Source organism: Pongo pygmaeus, chromosome 21 (assembly GCF_028885625.2).
Source record: "Pongo pygmaeus isolate AG05252 chromosome 21, NHGRI_mPonPyg2-v2.0_pri, whole genome shotgun sequence".
Taxonomy (NCBI): Eukaryota; Metazoa; Chordata; class Mammalia; order Primates; family Hominidae; genus Pongo; species Pongo pygmaeus.
Window position 1 is genome coordinate 21210710 of NC_072394.2, and position 25085 is coordinate 21235794.

Below are 25085 nucleotides of genomic sequence, written 5' to 3' on the forward strand. Positions count from 1 at the left end.
AATCCGGTCCGGGGACCCCGGGACAGTGAACTTGAAGGGCTGGTCTGCAGCCTGGTGCCGCGTCGGGTGCCAGATCTGCGGAAACATCGCTCTGGCGGCTGCCGGGGCTCTGTTCCCGGGCAGCTCAATTCTGCGGTCAATTTCCAACTTTAGTCCCGCCGAGGAAAATTAAGCACGGAAGCCGGGCAGAAGCGGGTAGCGCAGGGGGTGTGCTCGGTTTGGCGCACCTGCCACTCGGCCTCGCGGCTGTTCCTGCTCGGTAGGTACGGGCTCCCTTCCTCAGGGCCACATCGCTGGGCGCCCCAGGCCCATCTGCTCCAAGAACCTGCGCGGCGACGCCGGGCGCCCGGGGGCTGTGCCCTGGGGCTGCGCTCCAACCCGCGGAGCTCAGCCGCCGGGGCGGGAAGATGGGGACGCGGTGACTCCAACTGCACTCCCTTCGGCGATCCGCCTGTGTGGCGCCAGTCCTTGGCAAACCCTGGCCGGCTGCGTTTCTTCGCTTTTCTGGTCCGCCTCCTCTCCGGGATTTCCCCGCGGCTGCGGCGGCGGCTGCGGCGGGCGAAGTGCGTGCGGGTGGCGCCGCGGCCCCGGCTAACCCCACACAAGCAAACCCAACGCTTTCGGGGCGACTCCCCCAAGGCCCGGTTGCGCCTTCGGCCTGGTGCTCGCGGGCTCCCAGGACAGGGCAGGGAGCGAGGTTGAGGCTGCGGCGGAGGCTCCCGGCGGGTTAGCGAGGGATGACAAGGCGGGGAACGCGCAGAGGGTGTGCCGGGGGGCGACTCCGCACGCCTGGTGCGACCAGCACTTGGTGTTCTCAGCGGTTGTATAAGCCCTCCTGGCCCGACGGGGCTACTCCGCGGAGGGCTGTCCCGCAGCTGCCCGCTGCTCCTCGGGCCTGGGACGCATCAGGGCGCCACGCATCGCTACCACTCGCCCCGCACCGCTCCCACTCTCTCCGCACTGTCGGCCTGGCAGCTCCGGACCCTTCTTCCGATCCGCTTCTTCCTCCGTCTTTCTTTCTTTCCTTCCCTTCCTGCGTCTCTCCGCTAAGGGCGCTCCAGCCTGCCGCTAAGTTCTCTCACTACCCGAGGGACGACATTCAGGAGACTGGGGGGGAAACGGCAGCAGTGCGCTCCACCGCTTGGCCTTCCTCCCCGGCGGGCAGACTCCGCCGGCGAGTCCGCAGTCGTCAGGGCGGCAGGGCCAGCTAGGGGTTTGGGCGCCGCGGCAGGGCGGAGGACGGGGCTGGTGGCTCCAGTCCAGCCGGCCGTGAGAGGGTTGGGGTGGCGCTGTCGGCGGCCTCCGGGACGCGGGGCACAGGGTCCCTGCCGCCGCCGCTGCTACTCTGGCGCTGGTTCCATTAACACGCGGCTTCACACTCCGGAGCTAAAGGGCGCCGGCCCTGCCCAGCCCTGCGCGGGGGGTGAGCGAGCGCGGAGCCGGAGCGGGACGTGGGCCCCGGGCTGTTGGGCAAAATACAGAGAGTTTTGAAGATTTAGTACCAAAAATTAATTTTTAAATAATGTTATATTGATCACATACTAAAATGTTAATATTCTTGATATATTGGGTTAGGTAAATTTTTACAATTAGTGTTACTGGTTTCTTTTCTTTGATGTGCCTATTAGAAACTTTAAGGTGACACACTTAGCTCAATTTTATGTTTATTGGACATTGCTGTCTGAGAGGACTGACTTCCTTTTCAAAGCTCAGGCTGCCTTTTCAAAACACCAGAGGCCAGGAAAGTTATGAAATCTGAAATTTTGAAATAATAATTATTACATTGTTTCAATTTGTGAATAATATGTGTATGTATATACGTATAATTCATAAATGGATATAATGTTATATACAAGGTTAAATACAAATGCCCTCTGGGCAGGTCATGTCCCAGTTCTGGGAGGAAGCCCCGCCTGCCATGGGCTGCAGCCCAGAGCCTCATTTAGGTCCCATTCAGCCCCTTGTCTGAGCGCATCTTCCGCATCTCCTGTAGCTCAAGGGGAGGGTGCGGGGCTTCTAGCCCTATTCAATCAGGAGCGCGGAAGTGGGAATTATCCAGTCAGGAGGGCAGCTGGAGAGGAGGATGTGGCTTCCACCGTCTGGCGGGGCCTTTGTCTCCGGTCTGGCCGCCCGGCTCCCATTCCGCCTCATTGTTCTCTCCTTGGCTCAGGAGGCACTGGGTGGCTCTGCCACAGCCTCTGCCGCCCTGTGACCTTGGAGATCCTTAAGCAGGATGCCAGAACATTCCGGAAGCCAGGAAATAGTGAGCCCAGGGGCTGGGAGTCTCCACACGGGGTTGGGGGCTGGCTGCTGTCGGCGGGAAACGGCTGTGGTGGGACTCGAGCTCCTGGAAGTCAGCTCCGGAGTCTGTGGACTGAGTCCCTGCTGGCTCAGCTGGGCCGTCAGAACCCTCCGGCTGCAGGGCGGGACTGGAGCAACAACTGCGACCCTGGGCGTCCTGTCCGGTCCCGGTTTTGTGTGATGATCTGGAGCCCTCTCTGGGCTGCTCTAGGAGGGCGGGAGGGTCACCAGGGGAGACCCCGACTCGGCGTGTGCGGTTCCTGTGTGGAAGGAGCTGTGGTTGGTGGGGTCCCAGCTCTTCTTGTTCTGTTGAAAATTAAACTGAGGCTCTGTTAAAGAGTTTATTTGAGCAAACAGCGGGTCATGAATTGTAGAGCCCTCGGCCATGGTTTGTGGTTTTGGGGTTCTCTGGAGGGGCTTGAAGGAAAGGCTTTTATAAGGTTCATTCAGTAATTCATTGGGTGCAGTTATGTATTCGCCTTATTTGGACTATCCAGGTGGAAATTTCCTGGGTGTGTAATCAGAAGTTAATTGATAGTTTGTGGGTAGTTAAACCTGAATTTTCTTTTAAGTTAGTAACTTACAAGAAAATACATTAGAGTTAGGTTTGGTTTTCTTAGGTAGAAACCCAGGGCACTACAGCCACTTCAGTCTAACTCACTCCTATTTAATTATTTTAATACTCCACAGTGGGGAAATGTTTTCCTTTGCATTTTCCATATGTTTGGCAAACAGGATCTCCAATCCACCACCCTGTTCGCTCAGCCCAACTCTTCTAGGGCTGGCAGTAAAATCCTAAATTTCCAGTTTCCTCCCCATACTCCCAAATGCCAACTTGAAAGATAAGGTAAAATAGTTTCACAGAAGCAAGAAGGAAGTAGCATTGAAAATAATTAAATGTTTAGTTTCGTATTCCATTTGTTAAAAATTATTTACTTTTTTCTTTCTCTGTGTATGTGTACTAAGTTTCTGAGGTCTGTTTATTTCTTTTGGGTGATTTCAAATGAAGTTTTAGCGGTTTTAAGAATGCTACCACAGAAAAGAAATAAGAAAATATTTTCCATTATTGTAAAAAATGTATACATTTCCAGAAAAAAAAGTCTAGTAGATAAGTTGATAAAGCACAAAGATTCACTAAAACATCAATTCCTCTTTCTTCGCAAGGTGAGGGATTTGTTTCTAATGACAGTAGTAGTTTTTAGTTTGTTTTCTTTTTGTTTTTGTTTTCTGTACTTTGAAGATTAATGCTAAATTCTATAGGACAACCTTGACAACACCTAGAAATACTCAAATGTGACTATCTGCTTACTGAATAATGTATTATAAAAATAATAATTAAATGGAATTTCTTTTGCCTGAAAGAAATAGACATGTGCCTCTTTACATAAGGGTACCAATCTCATTGATAAGGCTTCCTCATGAGCTCATCAATTCTAGTTACCTCCTAGAAGTGCCCCTTTTTTTTTTTTTTTTTTTTTTTTGAGATGGAGTCTCACTCTGTCGCCCAGGCTGGAGTGCAGTGGCGTGATCTCAGCTCACTGCAACCTCTGCCTCCCATGTTCAAGCGATTCTCCTTCCTCAGCCTCTTGAGTAGCTGGGATTACAGGCGCCCACAACCATGCCCCGCTAATTTTTGTACTTTTGGTAGAGATGAGGTTTCACCTTGTTGGCCAGGCTGGTCTCGCACTCCTGACCTCATGTGATCCACACACCTCAGCCTCCCAAAGTGCTGGCATTACAGGCGTGAGCCACTGCATTCAGCCAAAGTGCCTCCTCTTAATATCATCACATTGGGGTTAGGATTTGATCATATGAATTTCGGGGGATATATAAACATTCACTGTATAACACTGTCTAATAGTTCTCTATGATATCTTGACTATAGACATTTGTCTTCGAGTTTTTAGAAGTAGTTTTTCTAAAACTCATCAATAAAAACAAACAATTGTGAATTTCATGGAACTTAAGACACTAGATCTATTTAGGAAAACTTGCATCATGGTGATGTTCAGTTCTCTTTCTAAGAACATGTACCATCTTTCCATTTATTTCATTATACTTTGATGTCTTTTAATGTATGCTTTTTCTTATGTAATCATTTTATATCGTTAGAGATATTTTGGGACTTCAAAAAATTAGTTTTAATGGGTTATGTTAACTTTAAAAATTTAACTTCAAAGTCTTGGTAGCAATTGAAAATGCACTGAGATTTGTATATTGAGTTTGGATCATAAAATCTTATTACAAATATTACATATAAGGAAAATACAGATATTTGCACAGTCAACTGTGCACTGTAAATGGTACATCCACATAATGAAAACCAGGCAAAGACTTGGAAAACGTCTTCACACCACACACCCTGCTTGAAATAATTTTGTTGTTCTTGTTGTTGAGATGGAGTCTTGCTCTTGTTGTCCAGGCTGGAGTGCAATGGCACGATCTCGGCTCACTGCAACCTCTACCTCCCGGGTTCAAGTGATTCTCCTGCCTCAGCCTCCTGAGTAACTGGGATTACAGGTGAATGCCACCACACCCCACTAATTTTTGTATGTTTAGTAGAGACGGGGTTTCCCCATGTTGGCCAGGCTGGTCTCAAACTCTTGACTTCAGGTGATCCGCCTGCCTTGCCCTTCCAAAGTGCTGGGATTACAGGTGTGAGCCACCTCACCTGACCTTGAAATCAGTTTTCAAGGTTGAGTTGTCCAATTTCTCTGCAGATAGAGTCAGCATTGTTAATAGTAAAATGCTTTGCTTGCTTTTCTTCATACATTTATGACCTGTGTATGCATCTCTATGTTAATACGCTTTATTTTTACATGTGTTTATGAAAATGTTATTCTGTATGTGATATTCCTTTTTGCACAGTTGTTAATCTTTCATGGAATGGTCATTTATTTGCTTTTTAATTTAATATATTTTATTTTTTAGGGCGGTTTTAGGTTTACAAAAAGTTTGATCAGATAAATTATTACCCATATACTTGTCTTTAACTCATAATTTCCCCTGTTTTTAATGTCTTACATTTGTATAGTGCATTTATTACAATTGATGAACCAATATATTACATTTGATGGGGTTGAGAATTGATGAAGCAATAGATTGTTAACTAAAGTTCATACTTTACATTAGGGTTCACTCTTTGTGAAAAATTTCATCATAGTTACATGGGTTTTGAAAAATTCATGTGTCATATATCCATCATAGTGTCATACAGATGAGGTTTACTGCCCTGAAAATCCCATGTTCTACGCACTCATCACTATTTCCCTTTCCTTATTCTTTTTCTCGAAATTTCTGACAACCATTGATCTTTTTACTGTCTCCATAGTTTTACCTTTTTCAGAATGTTATTTTTTAGCTTTCCCAGAAAATCATTTTGTATGTAGCCCGATTAGACTGGTTTTTTTTTCTTAACAATATACATTTAAGGTCTCTTCATGTCTTTTTGTGGCTTGATAGTGCAGTTTCTGGATAATATTTTATTTTATGGGTGTTCAACAGTTCACTCATTCACCTATTAAAAGGTATATCTTGATTGCTTCTAGTTTTTGGCAATTATTAACAAGATTGCTATCAATGTCCCCATGAAGACTTGTGTGGACATCAGTTTTTAACTCATTTAGGTAAGTACCCAGACATGCAATTGCTAAATTGAATGTTTATCTTTGTAAGAGCATGTCAGACTGTCTTCCAAAGTGGCTTTTTATCTTTCTTTCATAGGAAAAATACATGAGACTTCCTGTTGCTTTGCATTTTCTCCAGCATTTTTGGTGTTAGTGTTTTGGGTTTTAGCCACCCTACTAGGTATATGGTGGTACCTCACTGTTTTAATTACAACTCCCCAATGACATGATTTTGAGCTTGTCATATGCTTATTGCTTTCTATCTTGCATGAGGTGTCTTTCCAGATATTTTGACCATATTATAATTGGTTGATTGTTTTCTTTCTGAGTTTTAATAGTTCTTTGTATATTTTGACTACCAATTCTTTATCAAGTGTGTTTTTTGAAAAATATCTTGTTCCAGTCTGCAGTTGTCTTTTCATTCTCTTAACAGTACCTTTGGCAAAACAAAATTAATTCCAATAAAGCCCAATTTATTAGTTTTCTTTTTCACAAATCATGCATTTGGCATTGCATCTAAAACCTTATTGCCACACCCTAGGTGGTTTGTGTTATCGTCTAGAAGTTTCAAACTGTGGATTTTATGTTTAGATTTATGATAATTTTGAGCTAATTTTGTGAAAGTTGCAAGGTCTATGTCTCCTTTATTTTTTGTTATATGGATGTTCAGATGTCAAGCAATAATTGTTGAAAGAATTATATTTTTTCCATTGAATTTCCTCTGTTCCTTTTTTGAAGATCAGTTAACTGTATTTATGTGCATTTATATCTGGGTTTTCTGTTCTATGGTGTATTTTTGTATTCTTTTTCAAATAAAACACTGTCTTGATTACTCTAGCTGTATTAAGTCTTGAAGTGAGGTAGTGTGAATACTGTCAATTTCTTCTTCACTATTCATTGACAGTTCTGGAGCTTTTGCATTTCTGTTACCAGTTGAGGGTAGTTGTCCAGCTTCTTGGCATTTTGAACAAAGAATTGGACAAAATGCACATACAAAGCAAGGCAGCAAAAGCAGAGATTTATTATAAACGAAAGTATACTCCAGAGGGTGGGCGTGGGCTTGAAAAAATGGCTCAAGAGTGTCAGTTACAGAATTTTCTGGGGTTTAAATACCCTCTAGAGGTATCCCATTGGTTCACTCTATGCAAATGAAGTAGTGACCCATGACCAGTCTGATTGGTTGTGGGAGGGGAACAGTAGGCCCGCGACCAGTCTGATTGACTGTGGGAAGGAACCAAATGGGGGTACTTTCATTTTTCAACTGCCATGCAGAAGAAGGAGGGGTTGAAAAGAGAGTGGCCTCTCCTATCCAAATTAACACGAATCAACCTTAGGTTCCCTGTCTCCAGACACTATTCTCCTGCCTCATTTCTATATAACCTTTAGAATCAGTTTTTTGTATAAGTTGTTAGGATTTTTGTTGGGATTGTGTTGAATCTGTAATTCAAATCCAGGAGACCTAACCTTAAAACAATATTGAGGCCTCTTATCCATGACATAAAATGTATTTCCATTTATTTAGACCTTCTTTGATTCTTTTAATTAGAAATGTATAATTTTTGTCAAAAGGTCTTTGTTATATTTCTACACAGGAGTTTGTTTCTCTCTGTTTTTCTCAGTGTCATAGTAGTGTTGTGTTTTTCATTTCATATCTACTTGTTCTTTGCTGATATACAGGAAAACGTTTGACTTTTCTATATCAACCACATATTCTACAACCTGATTATTATTATCTCTTAGTAGTTCCAGGAGTTCTTTGTTTGGTCATTTGGGATTTTTTTTACATAGACAATTATGTCATATGCAAACTAAAACAGTTTTATTTCTTCTTTCACAATATCAATGTCTTTTTTTCTCTTTTCTTGCCTTATGTTTTTTTCTGCAACTATTAATAGAATTAATTTAATAGAATTAAATGATTTATGTTGTTTAGCTTTTTGTTGTAATGGATTACATTAACTGACTTTTGAATTTTTAATTAGCCTTTCCTACCTGTAACAATTTTCACTTGATTGTAATGTATAATTTTTTTTTTTTTTTTTGAGATAGGGTCTTGCTCTGTGACCAAGGTTGGAGTGCAGTGGTGTCACCTATTATAGTTCTTTTTATACATTTTTAGATTAGATTCAGTTTCCTACTATGTGGGATATGATAAGGTTTCTCTTCAAATAGCCTGATCAGTCCTTTATTCTTTAATTCACAGTACCACCCCCTTCCCTTTCCTTCTCTTTTCTTTCCTTTCTGCTTTTGCTACATGCCCAGGCATGTCACAGTACCAGGCGTTATCAGTCCAGCTCACATTCCTTTCCTTATTTGGGAAGAAGACTAGCTCTCTAGCTCATCGCAGACACCCCTTCCCCCTCTCCCCTCTCTCCCTTATGTGCCCACCTTATCTAAAGAAAGTTCAAATGTTTAGTCAACCAGGTCTAGTTTAGATTGTGTGGCCTGACTCCAGCCAATGGGGAAAGGGCACAGGGGCAGGATTTGTGTCAGGGATAAAAACTTTCATCCTCTTTTGTCCTTGGCGACTGGTCAAGGAGAAGCACCCCTCTGCACAGAAGTAAATTTGCTTTGCTGAGAAATCCTTTGAGTGCTCGTTTTCCTTAAGACTCCAAGCTTTAGTTCCAACAATTCTTGATGCCCAACGTGAAGTGAGCATTCTCCTTTGGGAGGGGGCCTTTGGTCACCCCACCCACGGGGAGACACATCCCACTGTCTAGTCATGGTGGCCACGGGGTGGGGGATCAGGACCCACCCATTGTGACAAATAAATCCAGGTTCTCAGCAACGTGGGGAGGAGAGGCTTGCAAGACCGCGGCGATCAGGGGACCAGGTAACTCTTGTGAACAGACCAAGGTAGGAAACCTCGCAAGAGTGACAAAGTATTTCCTTGGTGGTCAGGACAACATTTTGGAGGTTGAGAGTGTGTGTGAATGGTGCTAAGCATTATTGTGTGTAGAGAGTGAGTCTTCTCTGTGGTCTTATGCTGCCACATATTGGCTTGGGGCAGGAACAGTCAGAGTGGACAAAGTGAAAGAAGGGTACAAGGAACCTCCAGTAGGTGGAGCTACAGGATAGGCAAGAAACCCCTCTGGGAGGGACTGAGCCTTCACACAGCCACTGGAAAGGGGAGAGTGAGGCACCTCTAATAGGAGAGGTTGGAACCACCTCTTAAAGCCTCAGTGAGCCTCTGGGATGAGGAGGAAAGAGGAGGGTAAGACACCTCTAGTGGGAGAGGTTGGAACACCCATAACCTCTGAGACGGGAAACGTTTCAAGTAAGACAGGAAAGATAAAGAGTCGAGAGAGATGAAATTCCTTCTGATGGTCTCTTGGGGCTTATGTTAAAATATTGGAAAGATAATGAAAGAACCAAACATAAACAGAAGCAGCAGATGATAAAATATTGTTGTTTTATTTGGGTTTGACAACCCATCCTTAAACCTTCACTTTTCTGGCCAAAATTTGGGTCTAATGTGGAGTGGATTTATCAGCTTTTAATCAAACATGTTAATGATAGGAGCCCTGTCTCCCAGGAGGAGATAGATTATGCTCTTTGTTGGAGACAGGGACCTGTCCTCCTTTACTCTCTAAAACTTGGAGGGAGCAAGCCAGAAACCAACCCCTCTGAGAGAGGAAGAGTCCCCGTTCCTAGGCAACCACACCCATCAGCACGTGCGGCCCTCTAGATTATCTTCCTCCACTTCCTCCATTTAGTGCCCCCGAACCCATTCCTCCAGCTGCTGCTCCATATCCTCCGGCTGCCGCTCCTCTGGCTGCCATTTCAGGCCCCTCCCCGACCTGTGCCATCGCTCTGGCTGCTGCTTCTCCAGCTGCAGCTGCCGTGTCCCACCCCTCCCTCGCCTGTGTCCCTTGCTCGTGTTCCATTTCAGCGGCTGCTGCTGCAGATCTCTCCTCCACTTCTGGTGTCCCTCTGACTACCACCCCACATCCTTCCCTTGCTCATAATACTCATCCACCCTCCAATCCTGACTTTATGGAATTACCATCTCATGAGCCTGTCCTTCCACAACCTATTAAGTAATCCTCCTTAAAGGGCCTTCAAGGTGAGATAGAGGAATGTCAAAAGGATATTCAAAACTTCCCATTTCCCTCCATGCCTAAAGAGCCAGATCCAATTTTTTTTCCTCTAAGAGAAGTACCAGAGGGAGGGGGAGCCATTGGCTTTGTAAATGTTCCCTTGACTGGTTCAGAAGTCTGGAGTTTTAAAAAGGAGCTTAAGCCATTACTAGATAATTGATCAATTTTTAGGACCTCAGATATACACTTGGGCCGAGCTGAGGTCCATCTGGACATCCTCTTTTCAGGGGAAGAATGAAATACAATTCGTAGGGCTGCTATGGCAGTTTGGGAACGTGAGCACCCTCCTGGTCAAAACGTTCCTCCTGCAGACCATAAATTTCCCACCTGAGACCCCCAGTGGGATAATAACAATGTAAATCACCAGGAAAACATGCAGGACCTAAGGGAGATGATAATAAAAGGAATTTGAGAATCAGTACCCCAAACTCAAAATCTTTCTAAAGCATTTGACATACAACAGGAAAAGGATGAAGGGCCCAATAGATTCTTAGACAGAATGAGGGAGCAAATGAGACAATATGCAGGCCTCAATTTGGAAGATCCCCTTGGACAAGGAATGTTAAAACTCCACTTTGTTACTAAAAGTTGGCCAGACATTTCCAAAAAACTACAAAAGATAGAAAATTGGGAGGACCATCCCCTGAATGAACTTCTCATGGAGGCTCAGAAAGTATATGTGAGGAGAGATGAGGATAAACAAAAACAAAAGACAAAACTTCTGTTATCCACCTTCCAGCAGATGGCTCCAAACCCATCTATTTCTAAGCAGAGCTTTCAGGGAGCCAGAAATTATAAAGAGCCTAAACCCTCCTTTAGAGGACCCAAGCCTCCATCTGGAAGGCTGAGGCCCTCGTTTAACAAGCCCCCTAAGGGGTATAGGGGAGCAAGGTCAGAGAATACTAAGACTGAGGAGGAAGAAGAACAAGATAGAAGCTACAAATGTGGAAGAATGGGCCACTTCAAGAATGTTCTGAACTAAACAAGGAAGGAGAAACCTTCACACTCATGACTTTTGAGGGATAATAGGGGAGTCAGGGGCTCTGCCTCTTTTATTTTGAGTCCCACCAGGAACCCTTGATAAATTTGGAGGTAGGACCTAAATGTGAATTTATCACCTTTTTACTTGATTCAGGGGCTTCATGCTCCTCTATTTGTTTCCCTCCACCTGGTCTTACTTGCTCTTCAGAAGAACTTTTAGTCTCTAGGGTAAAAGGAGAAGGATTTAGGCAAAAATTTCAGAAAGCACTCAAGTCAGATATCAAGATCAATTTACTCATATTCAATTTTTATTGATCCCTGAAGTGGGAACTAATCTATTAGGAAGAGACTTAATGCTGAAGCTAGGCACAGGCCTTCAAGTAGGCCCCAAGGTATTCCTCACTTCATTAAACTTATTCATTTCTGTGGATGAAAAATACATTCATCCTGATGTCTGGTCAAGGGAAGGAAATAGAGGGAGACTGCAAGTCCCTCCGATATATAGCAAACTAAAAACTCATGGGGAAATAGTAAGGAGAAAGCAATATCCCATTCCTTTAGAAGGCAGGGTAGGGCTAAAGCCTGTAATTGAAAGTCTCATTAAAGATGGGCTTCTTGAACCCTGTTTGTCTGCTTACAATACCCCAATCCTGCCTGTCAAGAAACCAGATGGGTCATATCGATTAGTGCAAGACCTCAGAGCTATTAATCAAATAGTCCAGACTACTCAACCATTGTTCCCAACCCTTACACCATTCTTAGAAAAATTCCTTATGATCATCAGTGGTTCACAGTTATAGATTTAAAGGATGCATTCTGAGCATGCCCCTTGGCTGAGGATAGCTGAGATATATTTGCTTTCGAGTGGGAAGATCCCTATTTGGGGCGGAAACAACAATATTGATGGACAGTCCTGCCCCAAGGGTTCACAGACTCCCCCAACCTCTTTGGTCAGATTCTGGAACAAGTACTAGAGAAAGTCATAGTCTCTAAGCAAATATGCCTGCTTCAGTACGTGGATGATATCCTTATATCTGGTAAAGATATAAAGGAAGTGGGTGACTTCTCTACACATTTTCTCAACCACTTACAATGTGAGGGGTTATGGGTCTCAAAAGGGAAACTTCAATATGTAGAACCCGAAGTTAAATATTTAGGTCACCTAAGCAGTGCAGGTAAATGAAGAATAGGACCTGAAAGAGTGGAGGGAATTGTTTCCTTACCCCTGCCTCAAACTAAACAAGAACTCAGGAAGTTTTGGGGACTAATTGGATATTGTCATTTATGGATTGATTCATATGCATTAGAAAGTAAACTTTTATATGAAAAACTTACCCAGTGGAAGCCTGACTCTCTTGTGGACTTCTGAGGAAATCCATCAGGTTGGAGAATTAAAAGAGATGCTCATAATTGCCCTTGTTCTAGCTCTACCCTCCCTGAAAAAGCCATTTCACCTCTTTGTTAATGTGAATAACGGGGTAGCTCTAGGAGTGCTTACCCAAGAGCATGGAGGCCAGTGACAGCCCGTGGACTTCCTATCAAAGGTCTTAGACCCAGTCACTTGTGGGTGGCCTCAATGTATCCAATCCATCATGGCTACAGCTCTATTAGTTGAAGAAAATAGGAAGCTAACCTTTGGAGGAAAATTAACAGTAAGCATGCCCCACCAAGTTAGAACTATCTTAAATCAGAAAGCAGGAAGGTGGATCACTGACTCAAGGATTTTAAAGTATGAGGCTATCTTGCTGTAAAAAGATGATTTAATATTAACTACTGATAATTCACTTAATCCAGCAGTCTTTCTAACAGGGGACTTAAACTTAAAAAGAGAGCATGCATATTTAGATTTGCTTACCGTACAAAGGTTTGACCAGACTTGGGAGAAACACCCTTCAAGACAGGGGAACACTTATTCATAGATGGGCCTTCCCAGGTAATTGAAGGGAAAACGCATAATGGGTATGCCATAATTGATGAAGAAACTCTTGAAGAAGTAGAGCTAGGAGGTCTGCCCAGATTCGAACTGTTCACATTCAGCCAAGCTTTAGAACATTTACAGAACCAAGAAGGAACTATTTATACTGACTCTAAATATGCCTTTGGAAAAATTTGGATTTAGAGAGGCTTTATCAATAGTAGAGGCCAAGATTTAGTTCGCAGAGAACTAATTGTTTATATCCTCAACAATCTCCAGTTGCCAGAAGAGACAGCTATTGTACATGTCCCAGGGCATCAAAATAACTTTTCTTTCATAAGTTGGGAAAATAACCTCACAGATCAGGTAGCAAAACAAATTGCCATTTCTTCCAAAACACCTGTCTTTTACTTAACTCCATGCCTTCCTTCTCCTACTGCAGTCCCCATTTTCTCTTCCACCAAAAAGAAGTTAGTAAGAATAGGAGCGAAAGAGAACACAGAAGGGAAATGGATATTACCAGATCAAAGGGAGATGTTGTCCAAACCTCTCATGAAGGAGGTCTTGTCTCAATTACATCAGGGGACCCACTGGGGACTCCAAGCTATGTTTGTTGCGACTCTCAGGATATATGTGTGTATTGGAATTTATACCCTAGCCAAATAGGTCACAGACAGCTGCCTAATATGCAAGAAAACTAATAAACAAGCCCTAAGAAAATTACCTTTAGGAGGAAGGGATACAGGGCTAAGACCATTCCAAAGTGTTCAAATTGATTACACTGAAATGCCTCCAATGGGTTGCTTAAAGTATGTGTTAGTAATAGTAGATCATTTTACTCACTGGGTAGAGGCTATCCCTTTCTCAAGTGCAACTGCTACCAATGTAGTTAAGGCATTAATTGAAAACATCATACCCAGGTTTGGACTAGTAGAACACATTGCTCAGACAACGGGACCCATTTTACAGCAAATGTTGTTTGAGGATTGGCCCAGGCATTAGACATAAAATTGGAATATCATATCCTTTGGCATCCATCCTCTTCAGGAAGGGTAGAAAGAATGAGTCAAAATCTAAAGAGTCACCTAACCAAACTGGTCCTAGAAACTCAGTTACCTTGGACCAAACGCCTCCCCATTGCTTTGTTAAGAATCAGAACTGGGCTGGGTGCAGTGGCTCATGCCTGTAATCCCAGCACTTTGGGAGGCCGAGGCAGGTGGATCACGAGGTCAGGAGATCGAGACCATCCTGGCTAACACGGTGAAACCCCGTCTCTACTAAAAATACGAAAAAATTAGCCGGGCTTGGTGGTGGGCGCCTGTAGTCCCAGCTACTCAGGAGGCTGAGGCAGGAGAATGGTGTGAACCCGGGAGGTGGAGCTTGCAGTGAGCCGAGATTGCGCCACTTCACTCCAGCCTGGGCGACAGAGTGAGACTCTGTCTCAAAAAAAAAAAAAAAAAAAAAAAGAATGGGAATTGCCCCTCGAAAGGATGTTGGTTCATCTCCTTATGAGATGTTATATGGGTTGCCTTATTTACATTTTACCATTGATGTCCTTACCTTTGAAACCACAGACCAATTCCTCAAAAATTATGTACTTAGTCTATCTTCTACTTTTTTTTCTCTTAAAACCAAAGGTCTCCTAGCACAGACACCAACCCTGGAGTTCCTGGTACATCAGCATCAACCTGGAGATCACTTCCTCATCAAAGGGTGGAAAGAAGGGAGACTTGAGCCAGCTTAGGAAGGATCATATCTAATGATCCCGACTACTGAAACTGCAGTCTGAACAGCAGAAAGAGGGTGGACTTAAGTCCTTTGACACTCGAGTCAAAGAGGCACTACCGCCACCTTTAGAATCATGGGCCATTGTTCCAGGGTCAAGCCCTACCAAATTAAAGCTAAGAAAGAGTTAACTCTCCTTTACCTATTGTGCTGTCTCTCCCTCTTTCCTTATTCCACTGCTAGCCATTTCGTTATTAGTATAACTAGGTCTGACTCACCCCAAACCATTGTTTTTGATGCTTGTCTTATTACACCTTGTGGGGATTTAAAGAACCAAAGGCAACTAGCTTCCTCAGACAGATATCTCTGCCCTGGCCCCCTAGCTTCCTCTGTTGCCCCTAGTTCTCACCCCTAGTTCTCATCTACAACCAAGACACCGTTTCTTTATTCCCACAGCCTGGGAACCTTGCAGTGATTGGGACTACGTCCTTTGGACCACTCAAAACCAATGTTGGACTTCTATGGGGGTGGGGGGTTTGTGTCAATCTAAAGACCCTCCTCCACTTTACCAAAGGAACTACTTTCCCTGATTGCCAATCCCAATGTAACCCTATTCTCATTTCTTCTATTACCCCTACCTCCACCGATCCTCAGCCTGCCCTCAGTTGCTTCTATGGAATCGGGGCCAATATCAATGGAAAAGATCCTATAGGTATTTTTGAAATATATTATTACTCCTTCTCCTCCTCCTTCCCCACCCCCAAAAGCTTCAGCTGTAAATCAGACATCTGTTATTACTATACCTAATAATAGGACTAAGGTGTCAGTTGTAAAAGTAAATGACTCGAAACAAACCTTAACAATTGAGACAGGATACAAAGATGTAAATGCCTGGCTGGAATGGATTAAATATTTCATCTGCACTTTGAACAAAAGCGACTGTTACGCCTGTGCACACGGTAGGCCAGAGGCCCAGATTGTCCCCTTTCCACTTGGATGGTCTCTCTGTCGACTGGGCATGAGCTGTGTGGTGGCTTTTTTCAAAAATCCCACAGGCTAGGATGATAAATCATGCCAAGCTCTCTCCTTGCTCTTCCCAGGGGTTTGATACCCTGTGGGTCAGCCCCTGAGGGTCATTCAGGCTCCGCCTCTCAATGCCAAATTTACTTGATGTCTCTCATGACAGGGAAAACTTGACATTTCTCGGAAGCTTAAAGGAATGCAAAGAGCTTAGGCCCTTTCAAGAGCTTGCCCATCAGTCTGTCCTTAGCCATCCCCAAGTGGATGTATGGTGGTATTGTGGACTTTTACTGGACACTCTGCCAAGTAACTGGGGCAGAACTTGTGCTCTAGTCCAGTTGGCCATCCCTTTCACCCTGGCATTTCATCAACCCGAGAAAGTAAAAGCAAAACGCCATGCATCAAGAGAGGTTCCTTATGAGTTATTTGATCCACAGGTCTATATAGATGCTATCGGGGTTCCACGAGGAGTGCGCAATGAATTCAAAGCTCAAAACCAAATAGCTGCCAGGTTTAAATCTGCATTGTTCTGATGGGTAACTATCAATAAAAATGTAGATTGGATAAACTACATTTACTGTGATACCCAACCTTGTTTTAACCTGCATTGACTCTCCCTTAGCTGAGAGAGCCAGACAGACTCCATCTCGGCTCCTTCACTTACAGCCCCTTACCAACCCCCTTCCTCAAGGACTTAACTTGTGCAAGCAGACTTCCAGCACATCCAAGGATGCAATTAACTGATAAGATACTGTGGCAAGCTATATCCACAGTTCCTAGGAACTCGCCTGGTTGATAGCATCCATAGCCCCAGCTTTGTGTCCGGTTGATATCACCCAAAGCCCCATGTCCATCATCTTTTAATAGATTTAAAGCCCCTGCACCTGGAACTGTTTGCTTTCCTGTAACCATTTATCCTTTTAACTTTTTGCATGCTTTGCTTCTGTAAGATTGTTTTAACTAGACTCCCCAACTCCCCTTTCTAAACCAAAGTATAAAAGAAAATCTAGCCCCTTCTTTGGGGCAGAGAGAATTTTGAGCACTAGCCATCTCTTGGTCGCTGGCTAATAGACTCCTGAATTCATCTCAGTGTGTGGAGTTTCTCTGTAACTTGCACAGTTACAGCATTTGGAGGCCCCAGAGAGATTTTATATGCCATCGGGTGTGAGCCGGACTCACTCCGGGCTTCCCTGGACAGATGCCAGCTTATAGGGGCAGCCCCACCTGAAGATGTTCCAGGGACCCCTAGGCCACTGTCTTCCTGAGGGGAATGGATTGACTACTGGTGTGTGTGCCCAACCAAATTCAACTCCTGAGTCCAGTTTTGGTCCAGGGAAGGTAAGTCAGATCTGACCGTGTTTCTCTGAGATGGAAGCGGCCCTGATAAGGGCGTCTGTCTCTGACTCTGTCCATGTTCCAGGATGCTGGAGGACAGAGTCCTGGTTTCTGGCAGGCTGGCCTCTGCGTTAAGACTAGTCTCTCTCTCTCTCTGCCCCTCTCTCTCTTTCTCTCCCTCCCACCCTCCCTCTTTCTCTATCTCTTCTCCTTCTGTCGTTCAGGTCTCCCAGAGACCTGTTTTGGAACGAGAATAAGAAAACTGTTATAAACTCTGTGTGAATGAGTGAGTGGATGTGGAGTTCAAGGGCTCGCACTTGAATTTCCAGTTTGTAGCTCCATGGCAAAAGCTACAGAGTTTGAGTGGGCCCTCACCTGAGGTTCTGTGGTTACCTCATAAGGCTTAAGGCAGCATCAGGCATAGCTTGATCCAAGCCAGGGGTTTATACCGGCCTGCCAATGCCAAGAGGAGCTTACATCCCCTCCAGGGGAGTGGCCAGGTGGGCATCTGACTGATCCCATCACGGGACCCCCTCCCCTTGTCTGTCTGTAAAAATTGCCATAATTGTTTATATACCCCAGTGTCTATTGTCCTGTTTGGTGTCTATTGTCATGTTTGTGTCTATTGTCCTGTCTGGTGTCTAAGTTTGATATGTCAGGTCATCGATATTGCCATAGACGACTAGGTAAGGACTTCTTCAAGGTCCTCAGTAGTGATTTTCTTTCTTTCTTTTTTTTTTTTTTTGCTAATTTCTTCTTCTTCTTCTTCTTCTTCTTCTTCTTCTTCTTCTTCTTCTTCTTCTTCTTCTTCTTCTTCTTCTTCTTCTTCTTCTTTCTTCTTCTTTCTTCTTCTTCTTCTTATTATTATTATTATACTTTAGGCTCTATGGTACATGTGCACAACGTGCAGGTAAGTTACGTATGTATACATGTGCCATGCTGGTGCGCTGCACCCACCAACTCATCATCTAGCATTAGGTATATCGCCCAATGCTATCCCTCAGTAGTGATTTTCTATCACAGGAGGTCAAATCTCTCATTAGTCATTTAAGCTGGCCATCCCAGTCCTGCCTTTTCTGTCAGAAACAAATCAGGTGTTGTTATGGGGAAGAGTGTGGGAAACATTCACCCGTTTGGGATTTCTGGTACCACACATATTGCTGGCATTTAGATTGCCATACCCCATGCCCCAACAACTGGTCCATCTTCCCGTTAGACCCATGGTGGGTCCAAAATAGCCACGCTGCAGACCTCCTTGCTCACCTTTTCTGTCATCCCCTAACTTTTCCCGTGCCCTTGGATAAGGCACTGTGCAGAGAAACCTATGCCCATACTGCTCTACTCCGTCCGGAGGTCTGAGCAGGCACGCCTCTGCCAGTTTACAAAGGAAACAGCTTCCTTCCCCCACAGCAGGGGCTCCCCAACCCGCGGGCCAAGAGTGGGAGGTGACGGCGCCAGACCCCCTCCCCCAGGGACCCCCGCTGGCCCCTGGCTCCCGCGCCTTCAGGCATAAAATCTCCCGACTTCCCTGAGCACCAGTGTGTCCACACCCGGCTCAGAAGACAGAGGCCCAGCCTGCTGCGGTGACCTTGGCCCCAGGCCAGGCTTCTGAGCTGGGCTTGCAGCGCCTGATGGGGCCTGAAGGCGGGCAGGGGACCGCGGAGTCAGTCGTCCTGGCTATCCAGCGCTGCCCAGCGTGGCTTCTCCCAGCCTGAGAAGATCCAAGTGGCCCCTTTCCTCCACATCCCCATCCCTTATGCCGCGCATCTCGTTTTTCTGTGTCACAGCATGTCCAGCTCCTCCAAGACTTGGCTCTGCTCTCCCTCTTAGAGCCCTTAAAAAAAGGCCAAGTTTGATCTTTTTGCCTTCGAGTCGTGGAGACTCCAAAAATATTTAGGCTATAAGTCAAAGAGGAGGGGGGATCACATATGTCCCACTGGCCTCTGACCTGCTTCTTATCCTCTCCCTAAATCTTGAAGTGTAAAAAGACAGACTTTATGTGGCAAGAAGCACTGACTATAGCTGTTTTCCTGCTTCTTTTGGCTATACTATTTCTGTTCTTCCTGTACTACAGCCCCCTAGGCCGTGAATTTCTCTGTCTGTACTGGGTTTAATAATTCTGCTCAAACCTTGTTAATTGCTTCCAGAATAGGAAACCCTTCTTCCCAGCCCAGTAAAGATTGGAGCCCTCTCCGATGTATGTTACAGAATTTCTCTCTAGGCTTCTCAGATGATTACGAAGTATGCCTTAAAAGAGGCAAACTCCGGACACTCTGTGAAGTATAACGGCCACAGTTTGGAACCGAGTGGCCCCCAGAAGGTCACTAAATATCACAGCTGTTCAGGCTGTGTGGCTGGTTGTTGCTGTAACTCCCGGTCACCCTGATCAGTTTCCCTACATTGATCAATGGCCGAGCTTGGTTCAGAGCCCTCCACCTTGGCTCCACTCATGTGCCCTTCATGATCCCACTTCCAAGGTCCTTTTGAGCCAGACTGCACTTTCGTCCCGACCCTCAGCTCCCTTGGCTCCTCCTGTGTTGCCTCCTTCTGAAGAAGAGGAAAGTGTTCCTCACCCATTTCCGCCACCCTAAAACCTTCCTGCTCCCCCAGAATCTTTCCTTGTCTCCTTGACTACATCTGCTGTGGCATCCCCGCCTATAGCCTCCCAATTACGGCCTCGGCAGGAGGTAGCCCCCTTCCTCCCGCTGAGAGAGGCACAAATCCCTCCTGGTGATGAGCGCTCAGCTCCATTCTTAGTTTATGTCCCCTTCTCTGCTTCTGACCTGTACAACTGGAAGGCTCATAATCCCCCCTTCTCTGAAAAGCCCCAGGTTCTGACCTCACTGATGGAGTCCGTGCTGCAGACTCACCAGCCCACCTGGGATGATTATCAGCAATGCCTTTTAACCCTTTTCACCTCTGAAGAGAGGGATCATATCCAAAGAGAAGCCAGAAAGTATTTCCTTACGTCAGCCAATAGACCGGAGGGGGAAGCCCAAAACCTCCTTGAGAAGATTTTTCCCTCTAAGCGGCCTAATTGAGAACCTAATTCCTAGGGTGGGAGGAGGGCTTTAGATGATTTTCACTGGTATCTTCTTGCGGGCATCAAGGGAGCCGCTCGAAAACCTATGAATCGTCTAAGACGACTGAGGTTGTCCAGGGGCCTGATGAGTCACCTGGAGCATTTTTAGAACGCCTCCAAGAGGCCTATTGAACTTACACCCCTTTTGACCCGGTGGCTCCCGAGAATAGCCATGCTATTAATTTAGCGTTTGTGGCTCAGGCAGAGACTGATATTAAAAGAAAATTACAAAAGCTGGAGGGATTTGCTGGAATGAACATTAGCCAGTTTTTAGAAATAGTCCAGAATATTTTTGACAATCGAGAGTTTGAAAAACAAAAACAGTCAGCTGAGGCAGCTGAAAAGGTTGCTAATAAAGCATCCAAAAGACAAGTGAAAATCTTAGTGGTGGCCATCCAGGAAGCCAGAAAGGAAGGGACCCCATCACAGAGCACTAGCCAAGGGACCCCGGATCCATGCCAGAAAGGCCAGAAAAGTGAGCAGAGTTCCCTACAAAGAAACCAGTGTGCTTATTGCAAGCAGATAGGACACTGGAAGAAGGAATGTCCATTAAAGCCAGAGGAAAAACCAGAAAAGAAAAAGGTCCTTACCCTCCCTGCAGCTGAGGAGTTGCACGGTTGATGGGACCGGGGCTCCCTCTCACTTGGCCCCCGGGAGCCCATGATAACCACCACAGTGGGGGGGCCAGCCTAAACGCTTCCTAATTGATACCAAGTTGTCTGTGAGCCATAGCAGCCACAACAAACCTGGTTCAGGAGGCTGATAAGCTGAATCTACACCAAAATTTAACCCTTAAGGCTCCTCATGCTGTAGAGACTTTGCTATGAAGTGCTTCTGGCAAATGGATGTCAAATGCTCGCATCCTGCAGTATCAGAGTTTACTGTTAGATCAGCCTCATTTAACTTTCTCTCCCACAGGGTGTTTAAATCCAGCTACTTTTATCCCAGATCCAGACTTCACCGCACTTGTCCATGACTGCCAGGAGCTGTTAGACTACAGAAACGGCCTGACGTGATCTCCAAGTTGTGCCTTTAAAGGAGGCAGATGCCACTGTGTTTACAGACAGTAGCAGCTTCCTTGAGCAGGGAGTTCGAAAGGCTGCTGCAGCCATCACTATGGAGACAGATATACTGTGGGCCCAGGCACTACCAGCAGGTACCTCGGCACAGAGGGCTGAGTTGGTTGCCCTCACTCAGGCCATCTGATGGGGTAAGGACAAACGTATTAACATTTACACTGACAGCAGGTATGCTTTTGTTACTGTGCATGTGCACAGAACCATCTACCAAGAGCGTGGGCTACTCACCTCAGCAGGAAAGACTATCAAGAACAAAGAAGAAATTTTAGCCCTGCTTGAAGCTGTTTGGCTCCCTCAGCAGGTGGCTGTAATTCACTACACAGGACATCAAAGAGAGGAGATGGCCGTTGTTCGTAGTAACCAAAGAGCAGACTCTGCAGCTCGGGAGGCAGCTTGGCTTCCAGTCGTGCCTCTGACCCTGCTACCTGCAGTGTCCTTTCCTCAACCTGACTTATTAGATCATCCCGAATACTCCACAGAGGAAGAAAGACAGGCTTTGGATCTTCAGGCCAGTAAAAATCAGGAAGGTTGGTGGATTCTTCCTGATTCCAGAATCTTCATGCCCCAAGCCCTCAGAAAACTTTAATCAGTCGTCTGCATTCTACCACCCAAGTAGGAGGAGTAAAACTGGCCCAGCTTCTAAGGAGCCATTTCAAGGTCCCCCACCCTCAGGACTTAGCTAACCAACCAGCTCTCCAGTGTATGGCTGGTGGTCAGTCTCTCCAAAAGGTACAAGACATTATCCAGCCACTTGTCTGGGGAGCTCACCCCAATCCAGTTCCTGACCAGATGGGGCCCTGCCACTCTTTCCAGCTGGGTGACCTGGTGTACGTTAAAAGGTTTCAGAAAGAAGGACTCACTCCTGCCTCGAAAGGACCTCATACCGTCTGAAAGTGGACAGCTCTGAAAGTGGATGGCATTCCAGCTTGGATTCATCACTCTCACATCAAAAAGGCCAACAGAGCCCCAAAAAAATATGGATCCCCAAGCCTGGGCCAGGCCTCTTAAAACTGCGCCTAAGTCAGGTGAAGCCATCAGATTAATTCTTCTTATTTACCTTTACTGTCTGTTTCTGCCTAGTATGTCCTCTACTCCATCCTACTCTTTCCTCCTCACTTCTTTCACGACAGGACGTGTGTTTGCAAACACTACTTGGAAGGCAGGAACCTCCAAAGAAGTTTTTGATTTATGTGCTTTGTTCCCAGAGCCTGCCCATACCCACGAAGAACAACGCAACCTGCTGGTCATAAGAGTGGGGAACATCAACGTTGCTGCGGGATTTGGACACTGGAAGCCAGAATGGATGTGGAAACTCCAAAGGTGCAGAAAAAGGACTTCAGAATGTTGACTTTTGCCTCTGTCCTGGAAATCACCCTGACTCTAGTTGTTGAGATTCTTACCAGTTTTTCTGCCCTGACTGGACATGTGTAACTTTGGCCACCTACTCTAGGGGATCAACCTGATCTTCAACCCTTTCCATAGCTCACGCTTCCCGACCTAAGCTGTGTACTAGAAAAAATTGCAATCCTCTCACTATAACCGTCCATAACCCTAATTTAGCTCAATTGTATTATGGCTTGTCATGAGGATTAAGGCTTTATATCCTGGGATTTGATGTTGGAACTATGTTCAGCATCCAAAAGAAAATCCTAGTCTCATGGAGCCCTCCTAAGCCAATCGAGCCTTTAACTGATGTAGGTGACCCTGTGTTCCCAAAACGCCCAGGCAGGGCTGATTTAACTGTCCTGCTGCCATTCCTCATTCCCAAACCTCAGCTGCAATGATTGCACCTCCAACCCTGCCTGATGTCCTTTCTAGGTGGGGTACATCACCTCCTCAATCTCACCTAGCCTAAACTAGCCCAAGATTGTTGGTTATCCCTAAAGTCCAACCGCCCATATTATGTTGGATTAGGAGTAGAAGCCACACTTAAAAATTGGCTCTCTTTCTTGTCATATATGCCCCCATGCCCTCACATTAGGAGATGTGTCTGGAAATGCTTCTTGTTTAATTAGCACCAGATATAACTTATCTGCTTCTCCCTTTCAGGCCACCTGTAATCAGTCTCTACTTACTTCCTTAAGTGCCTCAGTCTTCTACCAGGCACTTAACAATACCTGGTTAGCCTGCACTTCAGGTCTCACATGCTGCATCAATAGAACTGAATCAGGACCTCTCCTGTGTATGTTGGTTCATGTGCTCCCCCAGGTCTACATGTATAGTGGGCCAGAAGGACAACTTCTCATCGCTTCCCCTGAATTACATTCCAAGTTTTGCCAAGCAGCCCCACTCTTCGTACCCCTTCTGGCTGGCCTTAGCATAGCTGGATCAGCAGCCATTGGCATGGCTGCCCTGTTTCAGGGAGAAACTGGGCTAATGTCCCTATCTCAACAAGTAGATGCTGATTTAAGCAGTCTCCAATCAGCCATAAAAATACCACATACCCAAGTAGAGTCTCTACGTGAAGTAGCTCTTCGAAACCGCCAAGGCTTAGATCTGCTATTTCTTTCCCAAGGAGGGTTATGTGCCACTCTGCGAGATAGTTGTTCCTTCTATGCCAATCAGTCTGGAGTCATAAAAGATACTCTCCAAAAAGTTTGAGAAAACCTAGATAGATACCAGCAAGATGAGAAAATAACACCCTCTGGTACCAAAACAAGCAGCAGGGTTCTGGAATCCTATGTGAGGGACAAACAAGTAGAACCCAGTAGCAGCGTTCCGGAATCCAAAGTGAGGGTCAAACATTCAGAACAAAGCCACTGTGTGCTGAAATCCAATCTGAGGGACATTCAGACACCACTAGAATTGTCCTAGAATCCTATATGAGGGACAAACACTCAGAACGCAGCAACAGTGTTCTGGAATCCTATGTGAGAGACAAACTCTCAGAGCCCAGCAGCATTGGTCTGAAATCCTATGTGAGGGAGAGACACCCTGAACCCAGCAGCAGTGTTCTGGAATCGTTTGTGAGGGACAAACATACAGAACATCGTAGCAGTGGTCTGGAATCCTACGTGAGGGAAAAGCATTCAGTACCCAGCAGCAGTTTTCTGGAATCCTTTGTGATGAACAAACATTCAGACCTTCTTAGCAGTGTTCTGGATTCCTATGTAAGGGACAAACACTGAGAACTCAGCAGCAGTGTTCTGGAATCCTACATGAGGGACAAACACTCAGAACCCATCAGCAGTGTCCTGGAATCCAATGTGAGGGACAAACGCTCAGAACCCAGCAGCAGTGTTATGGAATCCTACGTGAGGGACAAACACTCAGAACACAGCAGCAGTGTTCTGGAATCCCATGTGAGTGACAAACACTTAGAACACAGCAGCAGTGTTTTGGAATCCTAAGTGAGGGACAAACACTCAGAACCCAGCAGCAGTGTTCTAGAATCCTTTGTGAGGGACAAACACTCAGAACCCAGCAGCAGTGTTCTGGAATCCTTTGTGAGGGACAAACATTCAGATCCTTGTAGCAGTGACCTGGAATCCTATGTGAGGGACAAACGCTCTTAACCCAGAAGCAGTGTTCTGGAATATTATGTAAGTGACAAACACCCAGAACCCAGCAGCAGTGTTCTGGAATCCTACCTGAGGGACAAACATTCACACCCTCATAGCAGTGTTCTGGAATCCTAAGTGAGGGACAAACACTCAGAACCCTGTAGCATTCTTCTGGAATCCTATGTAAGGGACAAACACTCAGAATCCAGCAGCAGTGTTCTGGAATCCTATGTGAGGGAAAAACACTCAGAACCCAGCAGCAGTGATCTGGAATCCAATGTGAGGGACAAACACTCAGAACCCAGTAGCAGTGTTCTGTAATCCTATGTGAGGGACAAACACTCAAATCCCAGCCACTGTGTTCTGTTCTGGAATCCAATGTGAGGGACAAACACTTAGAAACCAGCAGCGGTGCTCT

General features: G+C 45.5%; 1 long non-coding RNA gene across 3 annotated transcripts; it reads left to right on the plus strand.

The window, feature by feature from the left end:
• The first annotated feature begins 1973 nt into the window (after positions 1–1973).
• On the plus strand, positions 1974–23612 carry LOC129021898 (uncharacterized). Of its 3 annotated transcripts, none has more exons than XR_010125212.1 (5): positions 1974–2263; positions 4724–4821; positions 5850–5927; positions 21004–22189; positions 22370–23340. It is a non-coding gene; the product is annotated as an uncharacterized LOC129021898 (long non-coding RNA). The 3 variants fall into 3 exon arrangements; XR_010125213.1 differs by adding an exon at positions 14561–17006 and having other exon boundaries at positions 2079–2263; positions 21004–23612; XR_008496170.2 differs by having other exon boundaries at positions 2079–2263; positions 21004–23340.
• The last annotated feature ends 1473 nt before the right edge of the window (positions 23613–25085 follow it).